Source organism: Vipera berus (assembly GCF_964194415.1).
Source record: "Vipera berus genome assembly, chromosome: 7".
NCBI classification, from domain to species: Eukaryota; Metazoa; Chordata; class Lepidosauria; order Squamata; family Viperidae; genus Vipera; species Vipera berus.
Window position 1 is genome coordinate 69,123,467 of NC_138209.1, and position 19,033 is coordinate 69,142,499.

At 39.1% G+C, this 19,033-nt stretch overlaps 1 protein-coding gene across 1 annotated transcript in view; it reads left to right on the forward strand.

Annotated features, from left to right (window-relative positions):
- The first annotated feature begins 4,011 nt into the window (after positions 1-4,011).
- Positions 4,012-19,033, forward strand: part of CLOCK (clock circadian regulator) — a 63,923-nt gene continuing 48,901 nt past the window's right edge. The window contains exon 1 of the mRNA XM_081332985.1: positions 4,012-4,238. The gene's annotated coding sequence lies outside the window, so the exon portion shown is untranslated. The remainder of the gene's footprint in view (positions 4,239-19,033) is intronic.

Sequence of the window (19,033 nt, forward strand, 5' to 3'; positions counted from 1 at the left end):
TGCTACAAAAACCCTTAGCTGCCATCAAGCCGATCTATTCCTTTCGGTAAAAATATAGCTAACCCAAAAACTTCTATGAATCTTCCTTGGCAAATGATTTGGCTGCAGGAAACCATATTTTCACGTTTCTACAAAGAGCATTACTTCTAGGTTTCATAGGATCTCTCATTAGAATCAGCACTTGCAGTTTTTCCTGACAACACAACCACATTTGGCATTTACTCAGAGTGAGAAACTTCACCTGCTATTTTTGTTCTACCCTCCAGACAAATGAACTGGGGAAGACTTAAAATGTTGTTTCCCTATTCGGCCCTTAAGGATATTTATAGTCTCTTACCTGTAATATACTAGATCTCTACAATTCCTTCGCCTCATTTGGCTCTGATTTTTTTGGTTACTAAATGTGGCATTTGTTCTAATTACTGAAGATTTTTTTTAAAAAATACAGGATACTAATTTTAATTCTTAACTTCAGTATTTCTCTTTGCCAATATAAATAAAGGGATTTCTCTAGATGAAATAAAGACGCAAGCAATGTCTGAGTTGCCTGTAGTTATTTTTCCTCTATCTTTATATATTTGCAAAATTTTTATACCGCCCCAATTAATTGACTTTGGATGGGTCACAAAAAAGTACTGGTAGTCATTGACATACAACGTTTTGTTTAGTGATTGTTTGAAGTTGCAACAGCACTGGAAAAAGTGACTTATGACCATTTTTCACACTTACGACCAATGTGGCCACCCATGAGATCAAAATTCAGACACTTGGCAACTGACTCATATCTATGACAATTGTGGTGTCTTGGGTTTTGTGATCACCTTTTGCAGCCTTCTGACAAGCCAAGTCAATGGGGAAGCCAGATTCACTTAACAACCAGGTTATTAACTTCACAGACAGCTGTGATTCACTCAACAACTGTGGCAAGAAAGATTGTAAAATGAGGCAAAACTCACTTAACAAATGCCTCACTTAGCAACAGAAATTTTGGGCTTAATTGTAGTCGTAAGTCAAAGACTATCCGTATAGAATAAGCAATCTATAATTCAACCACTTTGAATCAGCATGATGAAACCTATAGGTGATTTGGATCATAACTTTCCAGAATGGCAAGGATGAAGGGAACCAGTTTATTTTTAAATTTGGAACATGTGTTTATACAGTTTATATATTTGGAAAAAAATATGTGGGAAGCCAAGTGTCATATTACTTATGAACAAACAAACTAAAAGGAATAAACCAAGCTTTAATGATATTGAGTCATGCACATGGCAATAGTCACAAGTTCTCCAAGGTGTAAATTCTAGCCAACCTATTTCCAGACTATAAACAAATCCTAATGTTTGACAAAGCAGGATAGAGTATTGACATTTATGAACTTTGGTGTTAGAGAAAACTCTTTGAGATGGATAGCCAAGAAAATCAACCAATGGATCCTCAAACAATTCAACCCAGAAGTCTTACTCAAGGCACATATGACTCGGCTCAAATTAAGATACTTCACACATTATGCAAAGATTTAGCTTCTTGGAAAAGGCTTTAATACTATGAAAGATGGAAGGCAAGTGAGAAGGAGAACAAGCAAGGTGGGTGGACACTGTGACAGTGATGATGGGCGCACCATTGGAAGAGCTGAAGGACCAGGTTAGGGACAGATTATCATGAAGAAAATCTACCTATGTGGTCACTGAGTTGGCATCAACTTGATGGCAAATAATAATAATAATAATAATAATAATAATAATAATAATAATAATAATAATAATAACAACAATAAGTAGTAGTAGTAGTAGTAGTAGTAGTAGTTGGAAGGGACCTTGGAGGTCATCTAGGCCAACCCCCTACTCAGGCAGGAAACCCTATACCATTTCAGACAAATGGTTGGCCAGTCTCTTCTTAAAAACTTCCAGTTTTGGAGCATTCACAACTACTGGAGGCAGGTTGTTCCACTGATTAATTGTTCTAACTGTCAGGAAGTTTCTCCTTAGTTCTAGGTTGCTTCTCTCCTTGACTAGTTTCCATCAGTTGCTTCTTGTCCTGCCTTCAGGCGCTTTGGAGAATAGCTTGACTCCCTCTTCTTTGGGGCAGCCCCTGAGATATTGGAACACTGCTATCATGTCACTCCTCACCCTTCTCTTCATTAAACTACAGATACCCAATTCCAGCAACCGTTCCCTATATGTTTTAGCCTCCAGTCCCCCAATCATCTTTGTTGCTCTTCTCTGTACTCTTTCTAGTCTCGACATCTTTTTTACATCGTGGTGACCAAAACTGGATGCAGTATTCCAGGTGTGGCCTTACCAAGGCATTGTAAAGTGGTATTAGTACTTCACGTGATCTTGATTCTATCCCTCTGTTAATACAGCCTAGCACTGTGTTGGCTTTTTTGGCAGCTGCAGCACACTGCTGGCTCATATTGAAGTGATTGTCCACTAGGACTCCGAGATCTCTCTCACAAATAATTGATTAAATGTTTGAAGAAGGGGCTTCATTTCTCAGTGTTGTTCATTCTCATAAGAGGAAAATGCAAAGAATAATAAACATTTTAGAGCAGGGTTTCACAAACTGTGAGGTACCCATCTTGGGACACAAGTATCCAGTGAGATGCGAAGAATTCTTCAGTTACGATGCTATGAAAAAATCCGCCTTTTTCTAAATGTCATTGCATCATCTCTCCACTGTTCATTTGTGTTCGTTTTGGTGTTTTTTAGGGGAGGTCTTTAGAGGAGGAGTATAAATTAAATTACAAGGGACGCGGTGGCTCAGTGGGTTAGAACGCTGAGCTTGTCGATCAGAAGGTCGGCAGTTTGGCGGGTCAAATCCCGAGTGCCACGTAACAGAGTGAGCACCTGTTACGCGTCCCAGCTTCTGCCAACCTAGCAGTTCGAAAGCACGTAAAAATGCAAGTAGAAAAATAGGGACCACTACGGTGGGAAGGTAACAGCGTTCCGTGCGCCTTTGGCGTCTAGTCATGCCGGCCACATGACCACGGAGACGTCCTCGGACAAGCGCTGGCTCTTCGGCTTTGAAACGGAGATGAGCACCGGCCCCTAGAGTCGGAAACAACTAGCACGCATGTGCGGGGGAACCTTTACCTTATAAATTAAATTATACAGTAAAAAGAGGTGTGACGGCAAAAAGTTGAGCAAAACCTGTTCTAGAGCAATGCTTTTCATTTTTTTAAAAAAATTATTTAATTAGATTTAATTAAAAAATGTAAACTATTAATTCAAAAAACAACCCTGTGACTCACGATTAGGCAGTAAAATTTTAGAGAAAGAGAAATGAACTGTTTTTCTTTTTTTTGCCCTTCCTGCTCCCAGATGCCTTCTTGAGCGCTCTATGGTTTCAAGGTGCCATAGGCACCTCGTCACCTTCTTTCTTTAAGTGGCAAGTTTAAGACTTGTGGACTTCAACTCCCAGAATTCCCCAGCCAGGCATGGTTGGTCGGAGACCCCTACCTTAGCGCGTTCCTCAGACGGAAACTCCCCTGCTTTTTAAAAGGCACCTGCATGCCGGCACAAATAGTCGCACATGCTAAAGCGGCTCTTCCTTGGGATAAATTCAATCCATTTTTTTCCCCGCGCTCCATCACGCGCATGCGCACCGAGATCTCCTCGCAGCGCCCTTAGTTATTTATTTCGCCTTAGCTCCTCCCTAGCCTTCTTGTTCCAGCGAGGTAATCTGAGGTCAGGCGAGCCCGGCTAGGACGCCTGCGCAAAAGGTCCTCTCCAAGGAGCTTTTTTTTTGGCGGCGCACGCGCACGGCACCCCATGTCCTTAACTCGCCTTCTGACGAACGGGAATCACCCCTCGGCAGCCCGGCTTGGAGTATGCGCCCATCGCGCATGCTTAGTAGCCTTCCAAGGGACATTCAGGGGGAAGTGGGGGAGGGGGAAAAAAGGGGGGGGCTCGCCCGATCGGAGACCGCGCTCGCTCTCGTTGCGGGTTGCCAGAAGCGCACGCGCACCAGGGGGAAAGCTTTTCCCAGGCTTGGCGGCGGCGGCGGCGGCGGCGGCAGCAGCAGCTACTGTTTTGCCGGTAAGTGCCAGGGTGGCGCATGCGCGGTTAAGTGGCAGCTTGCTGCTGAGGCCTGGGAGACTCTGCCGCCGCCGCCGCCGTCGTCGCTGCTGCTGCTGCTGCTGCTGCTGCTGCTTCTGAGGAAACGAGGGCAAGTCGCCTCGTGGAGGGCGGGAGGCTGGGCTCTGCAGCCCCGCGGCCTGAGGAACGGAAGGCAGAGTGAGGAGACCCAGGCGCGGTCAGGGGACGGGGGGGGGCAAGGTGTGGGGGTCGAAACAGCTGCTGCCGCCGACACCCCTCTAAGACCCGCAGCATCCTCAGCCTCCCAGGACGAGGGCGGGAGGACGGGTTTGCGCGGCGAGCGGGCTGAGGTAAACTTTTGACAGGCGGGTTGGCGCAGGGCTATGATCTCAGGCGGCGCCCCCCTCCCCGCCCGTCCGCCCGCTCGCTCCCTCGCTCGCTCCGAAGGCCTCAGATGACCCGCAGCGTCCGCCGCTCAGGCCCTCTGGGGGGAGCCCTTCCCTTCGCTACCCGGCCCGGCCACTCCCGGCCTCGCCGCTTGGGCTCCATAGCGAGACGGGGACGGGCAGCGCCGCGGTTTCATAACGGGAGACCCAAGCCGGCGGCGGCGGCGGTGGCAGCCTTTCCTTCCCTGCCTCTTCCCTGGGCTGGGGCTGCTAAGGGGGCCCACTTGCTGCCGCCGCCGCCGCCGCGCTTCCCACGCTGGTCGCAGGAGCGCGAGGGGGGATCCCGGCCGCTTCCCTTCTCTCGCCCTCCCTTGCGGCGCGCTGGGGATTATTATTATTAATTATTATTATTATTATTATTATTATTATTATTATTATTATTATTATTATTATTATTATTATTATTATTATTATTATTAATTATTATTAATTATTATTAATTATTATTAATTATTATTATTAATTATTATTAATGCCGCTTGGGGTGTGTGTGAAAGCCCTAATAAGCAGGCAGATACATAGAATGAAGGCTACTGCTAAGCTTGTAAGCCGCCCTGTGTCTTCGGAGAAGGGCGGGATATAAATGGAATTAAAATAAAAAAAATTAAAAAAATTATTATTATTATTATTATTATTATTATTATTATTATTATTATTATATTAATAATAATAATAATTAATAATAATAATAATAATAATAATAATAATAATAATAATAATAATAATAATAATAATAATAATAAAAGTTGGAAAGGACTTGGAGGTCATCTAGTCCAACCCCCTGCTCAGGCAGGAAACCCTATACCAGGGGTAGGCAACCTCTGCTCGTTTATGACTCGTGGACTTCAACTCCCAGAATTCTTGAGCCAGCCATGCTGGCTGAGGAATTCTGGGAGTTGAAGTCCACGAGTCATAAAAGAGCCGAGGTCGCCTACCCCTGCCCTATACCAAGGGTAGGCAGCCACGGCTCTTTTATGACTCGTGGACTTCAACTCCCAGAATTCCTGAGTCAGCATAGCTGATTCAGGAATTCTGGGAGTTGAAGTCCACGAGTCATAAAAGAGCCGAGGTCGCTTACCCCTGCCCTATACCATTTCAGACATACAGCTGTCCGGTCTCTTCTTGAAAACTTCCAGTGTTGTATCATTCGCAGCTTCTGGAGGCAGTTTGTTCCGCTGGTTAATTGTTCTAACTTGTCAGGAAGTTTCTCCTTAGTTCTAGGTTGCTTCTCTCCTTGGTTAGTTTCCATCCGTTGCTTCTTGTCCTGCCTTCGGGTGCTTTGGAGGATAGCTTGACTCCCTCTTCTTTGGGGCAGCCCCTGAGATACTGGAACACTGCTATCATGTCACCCCTCACCCTTCTCTTCATTAAACTAGACATACCCAATTCCAGCAGCCGTTCCTTTTAAGTTTTAGCCTCCAGTCCCCCCAATTGTCTTTGCTGCTCTTCTCTGTACTCTTTCTAGAGTCTCAACATCTTTCTTACATCGTGGTGACCAAAACTGGATGCAGTATTCCAAGTGTGGCCTTACCAAGGCATTGTAAAGTGGTATTAATACTTCACGTGATTTTGATTCCCCCAACACGCCCTCCCAAGTCCGGTCGCGCCCCCCTTTTTTTGTTCTTTGATGGTGTCCCAGGGAGGCAGGCTGGGAGGGGTTTTCTCGTCTTCCCTGCTTGTTGAGGGGTGGCTGAGTTCTCCCCAAGGGGAGCCTGAGGACCCCCAGGGCAACCGACGCCTCTTCTGAAATTTTTTGCTTTCATTTCTAACCCAATGGGTATATAACCCACGTAAACCGAAGCTTTTGGGGAGTTCTGGGTCATTTTTTAAATGCAGGTAGTTCTCGATTTACGACCACAACCGAGCCCCCAAATTTTAAATTGCTAAAGCGAGATATTTGGTTAAGTGAGTTTTGCCCCGTTTTGCGACCTTTCTTGCCAGGTTTGTTAAATGAATCGCTGGGGTTGTTAAATTGCTGACGCAGGGTCGTTAAGTGAAACCCTAACCCCGCCCTAAAGCCTAATCCCTAACCCGATCCTATTTTATCCCTATTGGCTTTGCTTGTCAGAAGTTTGCAAAAGGGGATCAGAGGACCCTGGGACATTACAACCGGTCATAAATGTGAGTCAGTTATCGAGCATCTGAATGTAAATCACGTGACGCTGGGGATGCTGCAACGGTAGTGTGAAAAAAAATGGTCATAGGTCACTTGTTTTCACTGCTACTGTAACTTTGAACAGTAACTAAGCGAATTGTTATGAGTGTTACCGTTGTAAAATGGTACCGAGAGCAAAATTGTTGAGAACTACTGATCTAGGGCATTGGATCACCATGAATTGATTTATTGCCTGCCATCTCTCCTTCAAGGCTTGATATGGGTACTGTCAGCAATAATAAGTCCTGATGTTTTGCCCTAATCCTGCTAGTCCTGTAATCTTACTGCGCTCTTATGTGCATGTGTCTAAATTTCCCTACAATGGAAACCTGGTGTAGAATAACTGACTCGTCTCTTGTAGCAAGCTGGGAACACCTTAAGTAAATGCTATGGAATTCAGCTATATATGTGTTACCCTTGACAATAAGTGGGTTCATAGAGAATCAGTTATTACATAGCGCTGTATCTTTTGCTTAAAAGTGTCTTTTAAGTGTTCCAGCTTAAGCAATAATTTATTTGTGGGGGTAGTCCTCAGCTCACGACCACAATTGAGCCCAGAACTTCTGTTAAGTGAAACATTTGTGAAGTGAGTTTTGCCCAATTTTACGACTTTTCTTGCCACAGTTGTTAAGTGAATCACTGCAGTTGATTAGTAATCCAGTAGTTAGTAGTCCAGTTGTTAGTAATCCAATTGTTAAATGAACCTAGCTGCCCCATTGACTTTGCTTGTAAGAAGGTCACAAAAGGTGATCATGTGATCTTGGGACACAGCAATTACCTGTTGCCAAGTAGTTGAATTTTGATCACCTGATCATGGAGATGGTGCAAAAGTCACATTTTTCAGTGCCGTTGTAACTTTGGAAGGTCACTAAATGAACTGTTGTAAGTCAAGGACTATCTGTATTTGAGTGTGCAGTTTTGTTTGTCTTGAATTTTCATTTGCAGTTCTATGTATGCTTTCAAAAATCTTTAGGATGAGGATAGCTTGACGATTAATAAAGTGTAACTTATATGGTTTATATGGTGACTTTCTCTCAGTCCAGCTCACCTCACAGAGTTGTTGTTGTGCCAGAAATAGGAGGAGGAAGGCGTGCTGTATATATTCACCACCTTGAATTATTTTAAAAATAATATGGGATACAAATAAAGTAAAAAATACATAAATACTTTTGCTTTCTGTACATTCCAGAGCCGAGGCTTTGTGCCATTTATATGTGTGTTCCAGTGGTCTCCTATCAAGGTATAACCAGGTTCATAACAGGCTAATTTCAAGCCTTGAAGAGCATGATAACGAATTACTGGACACCAATGTCAGTATACATTAAAATGTTTTTATATCTCAGAAAGCAAAATTGTACACTTTACAATGAATTCTGGTGCCTAGTATTTTGAGTTATAAGACATAATACAGGTAGTCCTTGACTTACAACCGTTCGTTTAGTGACTGTTCAAAGTTACAACAGCACTTGACCATTTTTCACACTTATGACCTTTGCAGCATTCCGCATGGTCATGTGATTTACATTCAGATGCCTGACAACTGACTCACATTTATGACCATTGCAATGTCCCAGGATCATGTGATCACCTTTTGCAACCTTTTGACAAGTGAAGTCAATGGGAAACCAGGTTCACTTAATAACAGTGTTACTAATTTAACAACTGCAGTGATTCACTTAACAAATGGGGCAAAACTCACTTAAATTTCTCAGCAGCATAAGGTTTGGGCTCAGTTGTGGTCGTAAGCTGAGGACTAACTGTAGTCAGGATTAAAAGAAATTTTCAAGCAGTGCAAGTAAGAACAAGAACAGAAATACTCTTATTTCTCTCAGCTTCCTTAAATCTGATCCCATTATTTCTCTTCTGTATACTCTGTTGGACGTTAAGCCTTGGTGAAATTGCAAGCTTGGTCATATTACAAATCTTCATATTGTTTTGAATGAATAATATTGTTTAAAGATGATTAAAAGTTAGGTGCCCTATTTTTTCCTGCATCAACAGCCACACTTACTATTTGTTATATTGGAGGCAACGTTTTGAAAAATTATAAGACCAGGATAAAAAGTAAAATTGACTGTAGTTAAGTAGAAGATGCTAGGAACTTTAAGCTGTGTAATGTGGCTGTTTTATTTACTGGGGCTATTTATTTATTGTGAGTGTGTTTGCTGAAAGCGGGGAGGAGAAGAGGAAAAATTCTGAATGTACTATATTATGTTCAAAGTTCCTGGAGATGGTTCAGAATTTATGTCAAGGTTTTTATTTAACAGCATTGCTACTGTGTATCATTACAACTGCTTACATGTTTCTGTCAAAATTTTGAAAATATTTTTATATCTTTTAATGAGATGAATTATTAAAAGCAATATGACTGCATTATTTCCTGCTATCTTTTGTTTAGGTTGCTAAACTGTTCTGTACTTAGCACTGCAAATTTTAAAGTATATTTTCGTTGAAAACTGGGCAGCAGAAATGTTCAATGTCATTCTCAAGTATAATAAATGAATATAATATTCTCAAGTATAATAAACAATGTATGAATATAATAGTGAAAATCAATGAATATAATTCAAGGATTATAAAAAATAAGCATTAGGCTAGGCCAGAACAATGGTTCCATTAGATAAAAATTGTTAGATTATCAGCTGAATATGTATTGTACATGGCCAAAAACAAAACACACCATTGGAGCATAATAGCAATATTCTTTAGTATTAATCTCCAGCTTCTTGTGCATGCAGATTATAAAATTGAGGATCTTAAATATTATTATTGACTTATTAGTTTTCCTATGTATTCATCTGCAGGTTTTTAAATAGCAGTCTTATTTACCAAGGAAAAACTATCATTAAATCCAAAGGGACTTACCTCTAAAAATATTCAGCTTGGCCATTTAGGACTTTATACGTATATATTATTTAAAAATGTATTAGTTCTGCCATTTTCTATTTTAGTTGAATTGTACAACACTTTTATATTTGGAACATATGTACAGATTTCTTTTATATTATTTTTATCCCACTCATAATTTATACATCCCATCAGGTTCTGTGGTTTTCTTCATAAAAATAAAAATAAAAGCAAAACAAATTGAGTTGGTTTGTTCTCATAATCTTGGCTTTATCTACTATTTTTAATTAAACCCACTGGAATTGTTTTTAATCTAATTAAATAATCATTTAATGCAGTATTGGAACTTTTTGTGGACTAAGTCATGGCTCTATCTGCAAGATGGCTATTATTACATATTATTTTAATACTACTACATATTTTAATACTATTCTGAGATCATCATAAATATAGCATTATGAAGGGATAACTAGATGTCTGGAACAAAGCATTCATCTTCCAACACTGAACTATTAGTCTTTATTTGTACTGTAATGATGATGTATGTATGGCTCCTTTTATTTTACTGTAGTTTCCCCCCCCCCTTTCAGATAGATGCTGGGATAAAAGTTTTGAGTATCTTTTCCATACTCTGTATAGGAAGTCAGCCTACTCCTTGGCGCATTCCTTTACAGGATAAGGTTAGAGGATCTTTCAGGTGGACAAATTAAGTTAAGAACAATAGCATTAGAATTAGGTTTATATTCAATTAAAGATTAATGTACAGTTGCAAGAAAAAGTATGTGAACCCTTTGGGATTATGTGGAGTTTTGCATGAATTGGCCATAAAATACGCTCTAAACGTCATGTAAGTCACAACAATAGAAAAACACAGTAAAATAATACTACACAAACATTAGCTGTTGTCATGTTTTAATTGAACATAAGATGGAAACATTCACAGTGCAGGGTGGAAAAAGTATGTGAACCTTTGGACTTAATAACTGGTTGACCCTCCTTTGGCAGCAATAACCTCAACCAAACGTTTCCTGTAGTTGCAGATCAGACCTGCACAACGATCTGGAGTAATTTTGGACCACTCCTCTGCACAAAACTGTTTCAGTGTAGCAATATTCTTGGGATGTCTGGTGTGAATTGCTCTCTTAAGGTCATGCCACAGCATTTCAATCGGGTTGAGGTCAGGACTCTGACTGGGCCACTCCAGAAGGCGTATTCTGTTCTGTTGAAGCCATTGTTTTGTTGAATTACTTGTATGCTTTGGGTCATTGTCCTGTTGCATCACCCATCCTCTGCGGAGCTTCGGTTGGCGGACAGATGGTCGTACGTTTTCCTGCAAAATGTCCTGATAAACTCTGGAATTCATTTTCCCATCAATGACAACAATCCGTCCAGGCCCTGAGGCAGCAAAGCAGCCCCAAACCATGATGCTCCCTCTGCCATGTTTTACAATGGGGATGAGGTTTTGATGTTGGTGTGCTGTGCCTTTTTTTCTCCACCCATAGTGTTGTGTGTTTTTCCCAAACAACTCAATTTTGGTTTCATCTGTCCACAGTATATTTTGCCAGTAGTGCTGTGGAACATCCAGGTGCTCTTTTGCAAACTTCAAACGTGCTGCAATATTTTTTTTGGACAGCAATGGCTTCCTCCGTGGTGTCCTCCCATGTACTCCATTCTTGTTTAATGTTTTCCTTATTGTAGATGTGTCAACAAAAATGTTAGCATGTGCCAGAGATTTCTGTAGGTTTTTAGCTGACACTCTAGGATTCTTCTTTACCTCATTAAGCATTATGCGCTGTGCTCTTGCAGTCATTTTTACAGGACGACCACGCCTAGAGAGAGTAGCAACAGTGCTGAACTTTCTCCATTTGTAGACAGACTGTCTTACCATGGACACATGAACATCAAGGCTTTTGGAGATACTTTTGTAACCCTTTCCAGCTTCATGCAAGTCAACAATTCTTGATCGTAGGTCTTCTGAGAGCTCTTTTCTGTGAGGCATGGTTCACATCAGACAGTGCTTCTTGAGACCAGTAAACCCAAAAGAGGTGTGTGTTTTTAAAGGGCAGGACGGCTGTCAGCAACACATCCAATATCATCACACTGGTTGGAGTCAAGGTTGGCTCACTCCTGGCTCCAATTAGCTCTTGGAGAAGTCATTAGGCTAGGGCACAGGTCTGCAACCCGTGGCTCTGGAGCCGCATGCGGCTCTTTCAGCTGTCTCCTGCGGCTCCCGGTCCTCTGCCATGTGCAGTCCAAAAAAAAAATGGGACTAAAAAAGTTCAACCAATCAATTCAAATATGCAGGGTAGGTGCATATCTCGCCTTGGCTCCACTCTTCAGTCAAGCCCTGTTCTGCGCATGTGCGCATGTACGTGCATGCGCACATATTTTTTGCGGCTCCCAGTTTTTCCTTTTGTGAGGGAACCGGTTCTGAGTGGCTCTTTCACTGTTTCAGGTTGCTGACCCCTGGGCTAGGGCAGGGGTAGGCAACCTCGGCTCTTTTATGACTCATGGACTTCAACTCCCAGAATTCCTGAGCCAGCTATGCTCTGGCAGCTATGCTGGCTCAGGATTTCTGGGAGTTGAAGTCCATGAGTCATAAAAGAGCCGAGGTTGCCTACCCCTGGGCTAGGGGTTCACATACTTTTTCCACCTTGCACTGTGAATGTTTCTATCTTATGTTCAATTAAAACATGACAACAGCTAATGTCCTTCGGGAGAAGGGCGGTATAGAAATCAAATTATTAAATTAAATTAAATTAATGTTTGTGTAGTATTATTTTAAGCAGACTGTGTTTTTCTATTGTTGTGACTTACATGCCGTTTAGAGCGCATTTTATGGCCAATTCATGCAAAACTCCACGTAATCCCAAAATGTTCACATACTTTTTCTTGCAACTGTACATGCCCATGAGCTGTTTCTACAGCCATTCATTTCTTATAAGAAGTATAATTTGACTTCTTCATTTCTTTGAACATCTTAAAATACATGTCCAGGCTGTCTTTCCATTTACAAGAACTCAGTAAATTTTTAGATGTAGCAAATTAGTTTGTTGCTATGGTCACATCAGTTTGTGAAATTCTACTCTTACCAAATAGAAATTTGAGAACTAAAGCTACTGGCAAAACACAAATAGAAAAGCTGCAAATCTCTGAAGTTGAATAGATTTCATGCTTGGGAGATGAGATTATTTATTTTATTAAAATGCAAGGGAGAAATGTATATTTGGTGCAATATTATGCAGTATATGTAAACAGATGAAGCTTCCTTCCTCATTTCCTATATGATATCCTTGCACAGTAATCATCTATTCCTCTATTACATGTTGCCCATTAAGCCATATCTATTTTGAGTAATTATCATGTCCATTCAATTTTATAGTCAATGAAACATCAAATTGGATCCCATTTTTAAATCTGAGGTGTTAAATTATGTTTAAAGGAAAAGGCATATTAATAGAGAGCCACTTTAATTAAGGCACCAGACTAGAAAGCAAGAGACCATGAATTCAAGTCGCGTCAGAGATATGAAAGTCGAAGTCAATAACTTTGGCCAGTCACTCTCTCTCAGCCCTACCCAGCTCACAAGGTTGTGGTGGTGGTGGTGAAAATAGGACAAGGAAGGTGTATTGATATATTTGCCACCTTGAGTTTTTAATGAAAATAATAAAGGCGAGTTATAAATAAATAAAAATAGAAATCATCTATTTTTTAAAATATTTACAACTGGGATTATCAATGTTTTGATGGCCATTGGTTACCTTTTAAGTTTATAGGATCCTGAAACTTGAGGTTGATGGGGTAATGATGTAAGGTGGATGGAGCAGTAGTTTCATAGCTGGGCTACTGCTCACATTCATTGATGTTGATCAGTGAGACTTGTTCCCCCAAATTAACTATTAAATATTTGGAATATATAAACCAATAAGTAAGCAAGGAAAGATTCAGACCAGGAATGGTTTGTCCCGATTACAGTTAAAAGATCAGGTGATTGCATTAAGCGGCGCTGGATGAGATATCTGTATCTGCTTCGTGTATATTTTTCTCTAGCACATTTTGGAATGTACTAATGAATAACATTTAGAACAACAAAATGTAAACAGTTGAAGTTTGAGTTGTATATAGAATAAATATGGGTACAATGTAGTAAAGTAGGAGAGAAAAAGTAAAGATGCTAAGTAGGACATAATTTTTAATTAGGAAATTAGATTTTATTTAATTACTTATTTAGTGATACATAATATTTATATGGCTAGGGCTCCCCTGTTGTTCCCTCTGGGAAGAGGTTTTGAAGTATTTCTAGCAAGACCATCCAATTCTGTAATAGCTTTGTTGCTATGCCATCCGTTTGGTAAACTTGCAAGATTCCTTTTTCTCGCCATGTACATGTATACATAATCCGAACTAGACTCTGTTGCTTCTCTGTGTCATATAATATATGTGGGTATATGCATAATTCTGCATTTATTTTTGTCATATTTATGTAGTGTATATTGGAGGTGGTGACCCTTTGAGAGCTGTATGCAATGAAATTTCATTTTAATGTATGCCGATTAGTGTACATTCAAAGTGACAATAAAGTTATTATTCTATTTTTATTCTATTCTATCTCACAGATTTGTGACTTTGGGTGGCATACAATAAAAAACTGCAAAATGCCCACAAACCTGACATTTTTTTTGAGACTGCACTTTATTTTCAAAGAAAAATATGTTGTATTCTCCAGATTCTTTATTTTGATTCTCCATATTTTTAACAATATGTACATTGATAAATAATACTGTAAATGTTTTTGGCAGCTGTTTGTATAGATTCTTTAGAATCAGTATCAGTACCTCTAATCTGTATCTATTAGTTTTAGTTTTTAATTCTTTTCACTTGTTACTGTTTTTTCTACACCTAAGTCTGGAAGGTGAACTGAAGAATATTAGTCTACCCAAGACTCAAGCTGTCAGTTTTTCTACATATACATATTTTTGGTTAATTTGTTTAGTCTGAAAAAAGATAAGCTGGATGAGACCTGGTTAATACTTAAGTGAAAAATAACCAGGAAATCTGTGAAGTTGAAAAAATATCCTGGAAGAAGGCAACAGGAAATCACTTCAAATTTTGGTAATTTTTGCGGACAAAACTGTCTAGTTCAGAAGTCCCCAACCTTTTGGGCACCAGGAACCGGTTTCATGGTGAGACATTTTTCCACGGACTGGAGGGTGTGTGGTTTTGTGTGCTACCTGCATCTCGCAGATGGGACTTTGCTTGTTTGTGTGGCCCGGTTGCTGGCATGTCTCGGCCCGGTACTGGTCCACGGACCGGGGATTGGGGACCCCTGGCTTAGTTAATTTTGTGGTATAACGGGTATCAAGATCAGTTAAAGGAATTACTTTATTCTACAGACTTATAAAACAAACAAGAAAACAAATGGAAATACTGTGTCACGTGGTAGTTAATATGTTAATATAGTTAATATATGTTATTCTTGGTTAAAGTTATTGTGCAAAATACATTTGTTTCAGGTACCAAGCAGATCAAATGTATGTTGTTGATAAGAGTTGAAAATATTTATTTTGAAACAGCTGTTAAATTCCTGAAAAATGAGACATTTTCTTGCTCTTTTGAGACTGTATTAGTGAAAATCCCACTAAAACATTTAAAATGTGCCATTGTATTTTACTTAGTAAGTTGATCAATAATATAAATCTAAAGCATTCCAGGAATTTATTAGGAGTTCAGTACAAACATTCAAAAATAAAAACTTTCATCATTACATATTTCTAAGAAATGGAACAATTCTTCACTTTGACAAGGAATCATTGACATGTTTTTAATTATAATGTTATGTTAAATTTGTCACTCCAGACTATGGATTGTATTTTTGAAGATTTTATACAGATATTGTTTTAAATATTTTAATTTTAATATTTAACTTTAATTTTAAATTATAAAGCAAACATGCACATTAAACACAAAAATTATTTATTATTTGGAACCAGTTCCAGGTTTAGTTGAGATTGTCTGTTATTTCTCAAATGCAATGGGAAAAATGGTAGTAATTTTCAAAGAACCTGTTTTGGAATGATTCTGACTTTGGAAACATGGTTTAGAATTAATGAGTATGAATTGTGAAAAAAATGGGTTTGGGCTTAGATGTGCAGATCAATGGAAATGAAAATATATTTCTGATGTCCTACTAGCATAATCCTTAAAAATAATTTCCCTTGTTAATGAGACTTTTAAAATATCTCCAGACAAACATATAGTGTTTGATAAAGGCTGTATGTTTGTTTACTAATACAACCATATGTATAATGTTATAGTAGGTTCAACTAGAATTTGGAATCTTGTTACTTGTAGTTTGATTTATATTACCATAATTAGAATAAGGATGCTAACTATCACATTTCTAGCTGGCCATTGTGTTAAGATACATTCTTCTAGTGTGCACAAAAAATAAATAATTTCATTTCATTCTATTTTTAGAATTAGAAATATTTTAGAATATTGATTGATTACAGCCTTCTCCAAAGAGCTAGGTATTTTGTCTAAAGTATGTTTGAGCCTTAACATTTGTCTCTGAGTGAGAAAACTGGGTTGATTTATTTGTTTAATCATCTATTTGTCTGTTCTCTTAGCTGTCCATGGTATTTGCTAGAGCCATCTCAAACACCAAAAGCATCAACATTCTCTCTCTCCTGCTTCTTCAAGGCCCCATTTTTGTTTCCATAGGGCAGGGGTAGGCAACCTCGGCTCTTTTATGACTCATGGACTTCAACTCCCAGAATTCCTGAGCCAGCTGGCTCAGGAATTCTGGGAGTTGAAGTCCATGAGTCATAAAAGAGCCGAGGTTGCCTACCCCTGCCATAGGGTGTCACAGAGAATACCATTGCTTGCAGTTTGCTGATCTTTGTTAGAATATTTGCTATCAACATTTGTTGTCGTTTAGTTTCATCCATTCTGAGACTGCTCACAAAGTTCATAACAATAATGCCAACAGAAAACTTAACTTCAGAACAAAAAAATAAAATTAAACTTTGAAATCTGGTTTTCCAAAACTGAAAAAGAAAAAAAAACAACCTCAAGCAGAAGAATGTTCTAGGGGAGATTTAATAGCATCCCTTAAAATCCTGGGATTTTTTTTTTTAGCTGACGTTAGAGATCAAAGTGAACATCCCTCAGAATCCACTCAGAATATAGGTTCCTCTGTCAAAATGACCTATCCCTGGTCAATAAGTCTTCTTTCAAGAAAGAGGCATTCCAGATAATATTAGTTATGATTTAAATCTCATATTGTCAATTGTTTAAAACCAAGTTGAAAGACATACAAACAAATAAAGACAAATATTTGGATAATAGAGATAAAGTTTAAGCAAACAGAGACTTTTAAAATTGTTTATCATATGCCATTTGATTATTTGCAGGCAATAAAACAATATAATAATTTGTAATGTTCAGTGTCTGTATGTACTAATACCGGAGCATATTTTTAGTTCATGGTTGAAATGAAGGGACTTTGCTGGCCTCTGAGCTTGGTTGTTTTCTTGTAGACATTTCATTACCCAAACTAGGTAACATCATGAGTCTTTATCTGATGATATTTTATAGTTTAGGTAATGAAGTGTCTGCAAGAAAACAATCAAGGTTAGAGAACATCAAGGCCCACTCTATTGTATGTACCGTTCAGTTCCTGTGAGTTTTTATTATTCATTTTTAACTTCATTCTTCAATCAATCAAGTCTTTTTATGGTCATAGCCCAGCATAATATTCTTTACTAAAACATGTACAGTATATGCATATTGAAGAAGAAAATATAATGTTATGGACAACATATTTAAAAGAAACTGTATAAAACTACATACTATTGTCAGATATAATTGTGACCTCAGAAGCTATTTAAATTCTGTACAGTATTGAGAATTTACGTGACGTTTGCTTTGTAATGAGGTTTCTGGAGAGACAGTTGTGTAGTTTCCTAGTAGCAGCTCTTTTTTTTCTTGGAAGAAATAAAATGGCTGCCAAAACTGTAAAAGAAGAAGAGAGTCTCCTACACAATGATGTCAAAGAATAAAATCTCCCTTTAAAACAGGGGCAACATTTTAAGGAGTACGTCCCATCTAAGAATGATGTGCCAAGGTTGGTGCAGAGGCTAGAAAATACACAGGCAAAATAACGAATAAATTTCTCCACGAATAAATCTAAAATACTTTTGTAGTTGATAGTTGAAATATTATTTTAAAATAATTTTATTTATTTAAAAATATATAAATGATGGTGGCAGATGGTTTTATAGACTGCTAGATCCGCTCGTCATCTTTCACAATTCGTTCTGGATGTTGTTGTGTGCTGCTCTGTCTGCACAAGCCCGCACAGGCAAAGCAAGGGAGGATATATATATATTTTTTAACAACACTTCCGCTTTGCCTATGCAAACCTGCAGAGCACCGTTTTGATCCAGTCATATATAAGTTGACAGGATTCCTGCAGGTATGCTTAGACAAAGCGGGTCTGCTGTCAACACTCGGGACTGGGCCTTTCTTTGTGTTTTGTTTGTGCAAACCCGTTGCCAGGTTATCCAGGCAAAGAGGAACAAAGCAGGGCAATAAAGCGCCTAGTAAGTTTTGAGATTACTCCCACTGCAGAGTTGCCTAGGCCAAAGCAAGAGCAAGTTTTGACTCCCCTTTTAGCTGTGCAGGTATCCTCAGCTCTTTATGCTCCCTTCCTGGGAGATCTAACCTACAATTTAAGAGTCAGTGGTGTTTGGTATTAAATGAGAACAAAGTATATGATTAATTAGTAGGTTACAAAATGACAGAATTTTTGCTAAATAATTTTTAACACCCTTATATATTTCATATGCATGTGTAAATACACACAGCTGGTATTGCTAAATTGAAGACGATGGATGGATGGAGATAGATACATAGATAGATAGATAGATAGATAGATAGATAGATAGATAGATAGATAGATAGATAATTAAACAAAATGTAAAAGAGCACTTCTTGGGAGAGAACTCATTTTTATCCATGGGCTGTTAGGCTCTTGAACGGGAAATAATTTTATAATTTTATGTATGATTGACTTGCGAGGCCAGTGTGTTGTGCAATTAGCTCACATGGTGTAACAAGATGGGGGGGCACGAAGGGAGGCTCAGCCAATCTCAATGTATACCTGGTTGTACTTTGACAATAAAGGTTCATTCATTCATAGATCTGTGGTTTCTAGCATGAAAAACCACGGGGGAAGAAGGCACATGGGAAGTGGGAATCCACCCTTTGGCTATCCTAGGAAAGCTGATAAAGAACAGGTTTGTTCCTTAGGCCATTGGGTTCCACATTTACTTCATTACTTCAAGTAAAATGATATCCCCCAGAGAAGTGTGTCATTCTCACCCCTTTTGATTTTTCACACTTTTTTAAAAGAGCTTTTCTTCCAAGCCTTGGGTTAGGATGATGGTTGAATCCTTTTTTTGTTGGTTTTTTGGTTTTTTGGTCCTATCTTCTGATGAGGCCGTATTGTCTTTTTTTTGACATGCGTTGTTTTCTCTGAC